We start from the raw sequence: 8799 nt of genomic DNA, 5'->3' as shown, positions 1-8799 counted from the left end.
CCCCAGAGCAGTCCCAGCTCCGGCTCTTGGCGCTGAGCAGGAATCACACAGGGAGGCCAGGCTTGGTACCAGGACCACCAGGGCGGGGACGGGCTGGCTCAGGGGCTGGGGAACGGGACTTCGATCCAGCCCCAGCATGGGGGGCTGGCTGGCTCTGAGGAGGGTATGGGGGTGGGGAACGGGACAGGGCTTTTCCCTTCTAGGGTGCCCAGGCTCTGAACTGGCCCCAAGGCAGGTGCTGGCTGGCTCAGGGGGGCAGGGAATGGGACATGGGGCCTTTCCTCTCTAGGGGGCTGGCTGACTCCCCATGGCACTACTCCCCTCGGCGGCACTGCCCAGACCCCACCAGGCGCTCAGGGTTGCAGAGGATGGAGCTAGCGCCTTGGGAGCGTTTGCTAGTTGCCAGGCAGGGTGGCGGCACCGGGCTGGGGAACAAGTGGCCACTCGGGTGCAGGGGAGGGGATGGGGAGCAGACGGGCCCCCGGCTCCCCGAGAGCAGAGCAGGCACAGGGATGGGTGGTGCCCGTGTCCGGCTCAGCCTGGGCACAAGGGCTCCAAGTGCAGCGCTGGGAGGGAAGGGGGGAGGGGGAATCGCCCCCCCCCAGGGCACGGGCCGTTGGCAGGGCACCCTCTAGCCCAGTCAGCTGGAGTAGGGGCCTGTGCCCCGCTGTCAGGGCAGCTGTCTGGGCAGGCCCCTCTCCACCCCTGCCAAGCGCCAGCGCCCACTTGGGGAGAAAGGGCCAAGCGGCCCCTCCTGCTCCCTGGTCTACACAGCCCCTGGCCCAGGCTCTGACCAGCACCACCCCGCAGCCCCAAGGAGCAGCTTCTGCCGCCCCAACCTCTGTGCCAGGCTCACTGGCTGCTCACCTTCACGGCCCCCAGCTTTTCCCCCGGCCCCAAGCTCTGTGTCCCTGATGGGAGGGAGAGGGAAGCCGGGGAGGGGGAGCTGCCAACCCCGGCACGCCGCAACGCCAGGCCCGGGCTGGGCCGGGGGTGCTTTCCGAGTGGCCACATCACCCAGCCAGCGCAGCATTGTGCCCACCCCGCTCGCTGTGCCCTGCAGCCCCGCGCACAGCCCGTGGCACAGCCGGCGTGCTGACGAGTTAATAGAGCCTAATTAATACAGATTGGGGAGATCACTTTCAATTTCGCTCCCTCTCCCTCTTGCTGCGGAGCCGCAGGGGAGGGGGAGCTGGCTCCACTCCTGCAGCAGCTGGCGCAGGGCCCCACGGGCACTGCCAGGCTCCCGCCAGCACTGGGCACACCCGGCCGGGGGCGCTCTGCCTGGGCTGGAGGCGCAGGAACCAGAGAGCAGCTCAGTGCTGTCAGGCCCCTCCCCAGGGCAGGGACCGCGCTGAGCTCCCGGCCTGCCCACGGGCTGTGGGGGAGAAGGGCCCGTGTAGCATTCCCTCTAGGCGGGACGGCGCGGGGGCGCCTGCCCCTCCCAGGGGCACCAGCCATGGGCTCTTAATACCCACAAATGCCCCCGGCCCAAAGCAGCCCCCAGGCCTGGCTTCGGCCCTCATGGCGCAGGGCTCGGTTCCTCTCCGCGGGTCCTCATCCGGCCGCCTACCCTGCCCCTTTCTAGTGCCCAGGCTGCTCCCTGGGCTTAGCAAGCCGGCGCTGGCTCCTCGCCTGGGCTCTTTGCCCCCTTCCACCTCCACCGGCCCAGGGGGACCCCAGGTCCTGGGCTGAACGAGACCCTAAGACTCGCCATGAACTCACCATGGAGCGCCATGGCTGAGCCCACCCCCGCTCCACCATTGTGCACCAGGGTAGAGGAAGAAGGGGTTGGCTGGGGGCCGTCTGCGAACGGGGCCGGCAGAGGGAGGCCCAAGGCCTGGAGTAGCCCCCGCCCCAGGCAGCGCCAGGCGCGCCGCGCAGCAGCAGGCTTACAGCCCGGATTAGTCTGATCCTCTCGCTGTGTCAGCCTGGATGTTCTCACCACCCAGCACCAAGAGCTGCCTGATCCCTCCTGAGTCCTGCTAAGCACCACACGCTGCGAGCTGGTGTTAGCGCTTAGCTAGTGTATCCTGGCAGCGCCAGAGCCCCAACTGGATCATAGCCCCGTCGTGCCGGGCGCTGCCCAGACCCCGGCCGAGATCAGGGCCCCATCGTGCCGGGCACCGCCCAGACCCCGGCCGAGATCAGGGCCCCGTCGTGCCGGGCACCGCCCAGACCCCGGCCGAGATCAGGGCCCCGTCGTGCCGGGTACTGCCCAGACCCCGGCCGAGATCAGGACCCCGTCGCGCCGGGCGCTGCCCAGACCCCACCCAAGATCAGGACCCCGTCGTGCCAGGCGCTGCCCAGACCCCACCCAAGATCAGGACCCCGTCGTGCCGGGCGCTGCCCAGACCCCGCCCGAGATCGGGGCCCCGTCGCGCCAGGCGCTGCCCAGCCCCACCCAAGATCAGGGCCACGTCGTGCCAAGCGCTGCCCAGACCCCAATGCAGATCACAGCCCTGTCGTGCCAGACGCTGGCCAGACCCCGACACAGATCGGGGCCCCATCATGCCGGGCACTACATAGACCCTACTGCAGCCCGGTATCTGATATAACCAGCCCCCAAGTCCCACCTCTGTCCTTTGTCTTGTGTCCCAGGTAAACAAGCCGCCTGGTCTCCTCTCCTCTCTGCCTCTCCTCCCTCTGGCTGGAACCGGCTGGTCAGGTCACCGGGGTCCTCTCTCCGCAGCCCATTGTCCTCCCACTGGCCAGAACCGGCTGTGACTCCTGAGCTGAGCCTCCCGGTCACCGGTCGCTGGAGTGTCCATTCTCCAGGCCGGTCGCTGGCCCTCTGTAACAACAACCTCCCTCTCCCACCGCCTGGTTAAACCAGTAACACCCAGGGAAACTGAGTCCCATCCCCTCTGCATGCAAACCCTTGAAAACAACAAGAAACCCCCCGCCCCCCCGGTTCAGCACAGCCTCCCTAGGCTGCAGCCCCCTGGCTGGGATGGTGGGAAGCTGGAGCTGCTGGGCTGTGGGCGGGTGAATCGCTGGGGCCTGGAACAAGGGGCGCTGGCTCCCCCACACGACGTGGGGCTGTGCTCATAGGACAGCCCCAGGACAGTGTACCTGTGAGCAGCTGGGCCGGCGGGGGAGGGGCTCGCTCTAGGGAGAGGCTGGAAGGACCCCTGGCCGCTGATGGTTAGAGGGCAAAGGTCAGATTGCTTTGGTAAAGGGGCCTGATCTTGGGCAAGTGTAGTGCCTCCATGCCAGGAGCCTGGCCCCAGAGCCCCGTCCCTGGTATGAATGACCAGCCTTGTCCCACTGCAGCCGGCTCCGTCTGCACCAGGCAGGGGAGGGGGCGGGGGGGGGGTGCAATATTGTTAACCTGTAAGGGGCTAATGGCTGCCAACAAGCCAGTCACAGACCTGGCTAAAGCTGCTGGCTGTGCTGAGCCGCCTTCAATCAGGGTGAATGGAAGGAGCAATTTAGCACCTTTATGCTGTGATAGCTAGAAATAGTAGGTCACCACCCAAGGCACTGGGCTGCTCTGCTCAAGGCTGGGATAGCAAGGCGGTGTAGGTCAGGACCTTGGGCACCCGCAGAGCTGTGTGTAATGGGGAGCCAGGGCTTGGATACCGGGGGCTGCTTCATACTGGCCCCAGTCCCCACGCCCTCCAAAAAGCCCCGGGCCGGGGCGGCAGGGCTGCTGGCGTTTCACTCGCGCAATTCTTTGTGCTGAAATGATGACGGACTAAATGCGGAAAGTGGGAACCGCATGCACAGTCCAGCGCACTGATCGATGGGATCAGCGCCCTCCCAGGACCCTCAGCACAATCAGTGCCTGTGATTGATCACCCAGCTAGTCAGCTGACAAGGGCGTTCATCATGTGACCGCGGCAGCAGCCCCGCCGTGGTGATGTCACGAGCGCGGCTGACCGCGGTGGGCTGTCCAGGGATTATTGCTGGGAGTAATTAAGATGGAATTAAAAATTAATTCTTTTCTCCAGAGCGATCGCAGCGCAGGGCTAAGCCGCATGTTGCAGCCTTTGTGTGAATGAAATTGGATTGGGACGGAGGGGGAGGCGGGAGGCGGATTAACGGGCTGTGAAGCATCGGGCAGGAGGAATGAACGGGGACTGAGATGTCTCGCTTTGTTGGGGCCCATCCTTGTTCGACGCGCAAGGGCCTCGGCCTGGCGCATTTGCAGCCCCCCTGTGCCAGGACTAGACCCTTCCAGGGGGGAGCAGGAATGCAGCTCAGATTCTTCCTCCCGGGGCCCGGGGGCCAGAGGGACCCGCTCAGAGCGCTTGGGCGGGCACAGAGGACACGTTCTCCCCGTGGCATTAGCAGTCCTTGGCAGGGCTCTGTCCAGCCACTGGGCTGGTACCACAGCTGCCCTGGCACACACACTGAGCTGCCCACACTGCAGGCCGGGAGGGGCTGGGGGCCGCCAGGAGCCCTGCTGCAGGCAGGTGGGAGGAGGGTGGGGCCTGGCTCATCAGGGTGTGGCAGAGGCAGATGGACATGCAGACCTGCGATGATGGACGCCAGCAGAGAGACAGGTGCACACCCCTGGTCTCGCACAGCTTCCTGGCTGAACCAGACCAGCCCCTTGCCCCTCACCATGTGCCCCCTGCAGCCCCTCACCAGCTGCCTGTGCTCTGCCCAGCACCATCAGCTGGACAGGTCCCTGGCGCAGCCTCTGCCCCGGAGGCAGGAGCCAGGGAGCAGCCGCACACTCTAGAGAGGACTGCCAGCTCCCATGTCCCCCCTGCCTTGGCAGCAGCAGTTCAGACTGTGAGCCCCCCACGCCCAGTGTCCTGTCCCCCACCAGGGGCTGTGTGACGTTATTGATATAATCTGGGACCATATAGATCATTGTTGCAACCAAGGTCCTGTAGTGGCACCCAAATCTTGTATAAAGGGGGTCAAATGGGGTGTCTAAGACAAGGTTATGGTTTACTGGTTATTATTATGCTGTCTATATGTATGTATCAATTTTGTAGTTGAAGTTATGAATATTGGCTCTATACTGTCTGTATTTCAAACTTATGCTATGCTTCTGGGTGACATCCCAGACAAACTGGTGTTAGCTCTGCCTAGCCTGCTTGATGGCCCATTAAGGACCATCAGCTATACAATGGACCCATTGAGAGAAGGCAAATATGCCTTGAGACTCAGCAAAGTATGCAGGGACTGGCCCATGTGACTCCAGGCTCCATTTTGCTGTAATTTTCCACAGTAAGAACAAAGAGGTGTTCTTACACCTGGAAAAGACTATATAAGGCTGATGCCTCATCTCCATCTTGTCTTCAATCCTGCTTCATACCTCTGGAGGAACTTTGCTACAAGCTGAAGCTTTGAACAAAGGACTGAGGACCCATCCCAGCGGGGGATGTATTCCAGAGACTTGATTTGAACCTGCAGTTTATTCTATCGCTGCTGCAAGCCTGAACCAAGAACTTTGCCATTACTGTATGGAATTGATCCCATTTAACCAATTCTAACTCTCATCTCTATCTTTTTCCTTTTATGAATAAACCTTTAGATTTTAGATTCTAAAGGATTGGCAACAGCGTGATTTGTGGGTAAGATCTGATTTGTATATTGACCTGGGTCTGGGGTTTGGTCCTTTGGGATCAGGAGAACCTTTTTCTTTTACTGGGGTCTTGGTTTTCATAACCATTTGTCCCCATAACGAGTGGCACTGGTGGTGATACTGGGAAACTGGAGTGTCTAAGGAGATTGCTTGTGAGACTTGCGGTTAGCCAGTGGGGTGAGACCGAAGTCCTCCTAGTCTGGCTGGTTTGGTTTGCCTTAGAGGTGGAAAAACCCCCAGCCTTGGGCTGTAACTGCCCTGTTTGAGCAATCTGTCCTGAGTTGGCACTCTCAGTTGGGTTCCGCCAGAACAGCATTGTCACAGGCTGGCACAGGTGCTTCAAGGGGAGGTGAAACCCCCACCACACACCCCAGGCCGGCTGCTCAGACTTGGCGCGTGCTGCACCGGGGGCTCCAGGAAGACAGGCTGGAATTTCGGATTTAATTCTCCTCTGTGCTGGGGAGAGGCTCCAATGGGCTGCACCCAGGACAAGGTTTGCTGTGTGGATGGGGTGTGGGAGAGTCCTCAAGGCTCCTCCCCCCCAGACAGGCAGTGGCAGGGAGGGGTCAGATGGGAAGTTATCTGCCAGGCGCGCTGGTGGCATGAGATCTGAAGCATGGAAGGAAAGGCGAGAGCTGGGTATGGCTGGAAGGATGGAACAAGAGTCTGGGGGCCAGGGGGACCCGCTCAGAGCGCCTTGCCCCACTGCCCCACGGTACAAACAGCAGGGCCCCTGGGGGCTGGCTGGCTGAGCTGCAGAACCAGTGAAAGGCAATGCGTCAGACCCAGGGAACTCCCTGCTGCAGGATTCCTTGGCATTGAGACAACGACCAAGACGAGGCTGCAAGAAAGGGCTGGATAATCCTGGGTACCTCATCACACAGGGGTGAACCAGGCTCGTGTATGAGGGAGCAGGGAGGCACACACATGCTCACCTCCGCCCCCCCATGCCCAGCTGTGGCACAGGGTATTTGTCCAGCCTAGTGGAGGTGACTTACAGGGCTGGAGTGGCCTGCAGGCCCAGCCTGGCACAGCCTCTGGACGTGGCCTCCTCACTAGGCATCGGAAACGCCCTGGCTCTGCCCGGGGTTCTGGGGAATGCCGCCGAGGGAGGTTGGGACAGTGAGAAGTGCAGAAATCGGGCTAATGCCACGAAGTGGATGAAATGATTCAATCCCGTCAGGCTGGGGGAGGCGCTGCACGCGCGGGCCCTGTGCCGGGCGAAGCACCCGCCGCTGTTCTCGGGCTGGGAACCAGGGGCCAGAGCCGGGGGATGCCGGGAGCAGGAGCCCCACGTGCTGCGGGGTGCTGACTGGGGCTGGGGAGGACCCAGTCAGCACCCCGCAGAGACCAGCCCCAGAGCCAGCGCAGTGAGCGGTGCGTTGGCGTCGTCTCTCGCTCGTTCCTGCTGACACGTCCCAGCCATCTGGATGCTGTGTGGCGAGGCTGTGTCCCAGAATGCTTTGCAGCAGGGGCCTTGGCAGCCGGCCATCAGATCAGCATCTCCCCCTGCCCCACTGCACACGGGGAGCCCAGAGCCGGGCTGGCGCCAGGCATGCAGAGCAGGGCAGGGCGCAGGCCGGGTCCTCCTGCCACCATAGGGTGCGGGGGACGCCCAGGGGCTAAGCCCAGAGCGGGCAGGACTCTCCCCGTTGGCCCTGGGGCTCCTGGGCACTGCCACCAGCCAGACAACAACCACAGAGTTCTCCCCCGCTGACACCTACTGGCACGTCCACACGGGCAGCGCCAGCCACTTACACACCTGAAGCTAAACTGGTGCCACTTGGGCCTGCAGCCCAGGTCTTCACCAGCCCCTAACCCCCCAGCCCAGCCAGCCCAGCTATGCCACGCTGGCCCCTTTGGACCTGGGATGCATGGCAGGTGCCAGGGACCGGACACATGGCAGGGGCTGGGGGCTGGGCGTGTGGCAGGGGCCGGGGGCCGGGCGCGTGGCAGGGGCCGGGGGCCGGGCGCGTGGCAGGGGCCGGGGGCCGGATGCGTAGAAGGGGCTGGGAGCTGGGTGCGTGGCAGGGGCTGGGGGCCGGGCACGTAGCACAGGCTGGGGGCTGGGTGCGTGGCAGGAGCTGGGGGCCGGGTGCGTAGAAGGGGCTGGGAGCTGGGTGCGTGGCAGGGGCTGGGGGCCGGGCACGTGGCAGGGGCTGGGGGCTGGGTGCGTAGCAGGAGCCAGGGGCGTGGCAGGAGCCAGGTGCAGGGCGGGGGCCAGATGCGTGGCAGGGGCCGGGGGCCGGGCGTGTGGCAGGGGCCGGGGGCCGGGCGCGTGGCAGGAGCCAGGGACGTGGCAGGAGCCAGGCGCAGGGCGGGGGCCAGATGCATGGCAAGGGCTGGGGGCTGGGCACGTGGCAGGGGCTGGGGGCCGGACTTGTGCTGGGAGCTGGGTTTGCAGGTGCTGGGGGCGTGGCAGGAGCCAGGCGCAGGGCGGGGGCCAGATGCATGGCAAGGGCTGGGGGCTGGGCACGTGGCGGGGGCTGGGGGCCGGACTTGTGCTGGGGGCTGGGTTTGCAGGTGCTGGGGGCGTGGCAGGGGCCGGGTGCTGGGTTTGCAGGTGCCAGGGCCATGGTGGGGGCCGGGCATGCTGGCTGGGAGCACGTGGCAGGAGCAGAAAGGGGCCCCAGCCGTGAAGTCTCTGAGGCTTTTCAAGCTTCTGCCTCGGATTTTCTCTCCGGCCAGCCAAGCAGAAATCTCATTACAGCTGAGCACAAAGGCCGTCCCTGGAGCGCAGGGCTGATAGGAGGGAGGGAGGGAGGGGCTGGTGCAGGTAGAGAGTGGCGGGGGAGGAGTTCAGGGGCACCAAGCAGCCACCCAGCCTGCAAAGGAGCCAGGGACGAGGGCCCCCGAGCCTGGGGGGAACCGCTCGGCCGCGCTGCCCCAGTGCAGGGCTGCCCTTTCAATCCCGATGAGTGTCTACACACAGTCCCTCCCCGGCCCCGCACCGGGGGAGCCGAGGGCCTTGCCTGCGGTACCGAACGAGCCCTGGCTCTCAGCCCCATTGCACATGGTGGAGCTGGGGCCCAGGGAGGCCAAGGGACTTGCCCAGGGTCTCCAGGGAATCTGTGGCAGAGCCGGGGACTGCTGCAGCCCAGGATAAAGGGGGGAGGGGCTCTTTCCAGAGGGTCCTTGCTGGGGGGGCCATGGAGCTTGCTGCAGACGTTGAGCAGCATGTGGGGGGAGCCCACAGCCCCAGGAGCCTCCGGCGAGGGGGGAGCTGGGAGAGGGCAGCCCCACCACGTGCT

This window comes from Emys orbicularis, chromosome 8 (assembly GCF_028017835.1).
Source record: "Emys orbicularis isolate rEmyOrb1 chromosome 8, rEmyOrb1.hap1, whole genome shotgun sequence".
Lineage (NCBI taxonomy): Eukaryota > Metazoa > Chordata > Testudines > Emydidae > Emys > Emys orbicularis.
This window is presented reverse-complemented; position numbering follows the sequence as displayed.